Raw genomic sequence first — 2,110 nt, 5'->3', positions numbered from 1 at the left:
AACCCAAATATAGACCTGAGAGGCCCCTCCTGAGCTAGTCACACGGGAGCCTCCAAAGCATGAAATGGTGTTCAGACTTTTACTGGAATAAAGCCTGTTGTACAGTCTTTTGAGCTTTGTGCGTGCTTGCTGCTACCTCAATGCACCACAGTAGATTTAGGGTTTTCATTAATGTGGGAGAACGTCTTTCTTGAAGGTGAGGTTTGGGGGGGGTGGGTTTCATCTCTTTTTTGATTTGAGCAACTGTTTTGTGTCGGAGCCAGTGCAGAAGATGACTTCCCAAGTGTGCCAGAATTACCACCTGGATTGCGAAGCCAGCGTCAACCGGCAGATCAACATGGAGCTTTATGCTTCCTACATCTACTTGTCCATGTCGGCTTACTTTGATCGGGATGATCTGGCGTTGAAGAACTTCACCAAGTTCTTCCTGGATCAGTCCCATGAGGAGCAGGAGCACATGGAGAAACTGATCAAGTTTCAGAACCAGCGTGGGGGATGTGTGATTCTCCAGGACATTTTGAAACCTGACTGGGATGAGTGGGGCAATGGTTTCGAAGCCTTGCAGTGCGCCCTGCACGTGGAAAAGACCGTCAACCAGTCTCTCCTGGATCTCCACAAACTTGCTTCTGACAAGAATGACCCTCATATGTGTGACTTCCTGGATACTCACTACCTGCATGAGCAGGTCGAGGCCATAAAGAAGCTTGGAGACATGATCACCAATCTGACCCACATGGGCGTTCCTCAGTCCGGCATGGCCGAGTATCTGTTTGACAAGCATACACTAGGAGAGAGCAGCTAGGACAGCACACCTCAGGAAATCAGTGTGCCAACCATTCCATTTTAAGCATGCCGATGCTTTTCTCTAGATTATCTTTTCCCCAATTGTGAATCTGTTTTGGTGATGTCAATTTTAAATGGTGTTGACTTGTTTATGAATTAAGTGGAAGAAGTAAATCAAATGTGAAACAAACTTTGTACCTGGTTTCTATTAAAAGAAGGAAAAACATGTAAACTGGCACAACTGAGGATCTGTTGCTAAATAAAAGTTGGCAAAAGTTTTAAAAAAAATGTGGGAGAACGTTAGGCTGCAGACTCCTGTCTGGACTTCTTTCTCCGTGGAGGTTAAGGTATATATTGATTCCCAGTTTCTTAGTTCTTTTTCAGTGGTTACAAGAGATCGTTTTCACATCTCGCAGTTTGCTGCTATCCCCTGGATTAGGGAGGTAACGATGTACTGTGTTTGTAGAGGGATGATGCCATCCAGTCTGATCTTCATGTTGGACAAAGGTGTTTGCCAATGTTAATGGCTTCCCACATGTGCAAAGAGCCATTGGCTATACTTCGGGTGTCCCCACCAGGGATCCCCTGAATAATCTAAACCTTTTCATGAACAGGAATTGTTTCCACCCCCACTCTATGCTAATTGTCATGATTTACAAGAGGAATTTCCCAATGGATTGCTTCCAGGATATGGCTCCTTCCTCCTCACAGATGCCAGTCATTGTGGCAAAGCTCAGGGGAATGAACAGGGTCATTGGGGAGGGGGAGGGGAGTGGGGAGTGGAGGGCCGCAACAGCAGAGAGCAGGTACAAGAGGCGCACAAGTAGCTGGATAATAATGGAATACTATCTCTTCACAAGGGGACCTTTGTGTCCTGCACCAACCTTTTAGTACACACTGAACAGAAATAGAGACAGCATTGTTACTTCTAGTGAGCTGCCCAACCTTGCAAATGGACGACAACAGCCAGTGCCAGAGGAAAAAAGACAGAGTCTGACGTCCTGGAGATAGAGGCAGCAGGAGGAAGAGAAGTAGAAAGAAGAAAATTTATAGAAGATGGGCCTAATTAACAGCCTCAGATGATAGCAGAGGTGCATTAGCAATAAGAGGTTCACCAAAAGGGAGACAATGAGTGTGCCACATTCATTTCTTAATGGAAACGAAGGGACACTCTCCCTACTATAACCCAATCCCAACACAGTATACTAGTAAGCAGTTACGAAAGGCTAGATAATTTTCTCGCACCTTGCTTTACAGGTCCACCTGCACGAAATATACCACATGAATTAATGAATCTTCACTAAAATTGTTGGATCAATAAACATGA

At 45.2% G+C, this 2,110-nt stretch overlaps 1 pseudogene; it reads left to right on the top strand.

Moving 5' to 3' along the window:
- Nucleotides 1–238: 238 nt before the first annotated feature.
- Nucleotides 239–1,071, top strand: LOC138756390 (ferritin heavy chain pseudogene; annotated as a pseudogene).
- Nucleotides 1,072–2,110: the final 1,039 nt, after the last annotated feature.

This window comes from Narcine bancroftii, chromosome 3, assembly GCF_036971445.1.
Source record: "Narcine bancroftii isolate sNarBan1 chromosome 3, sNarBan1.hap1, whole genome shotgun sequence".
Taxonomy (NCBI): domain Eukaryota; kingdom Metazoa; phylum Chordata; class Chondrichthyes; order Torpediniformes; family Narcinidae; genus Narcine; species Narcine bancroftii.
Note: the sequence above shows the minus strand (reverse complement) of the source record. Positions and strands in the feature narration are given on the sequence as shown.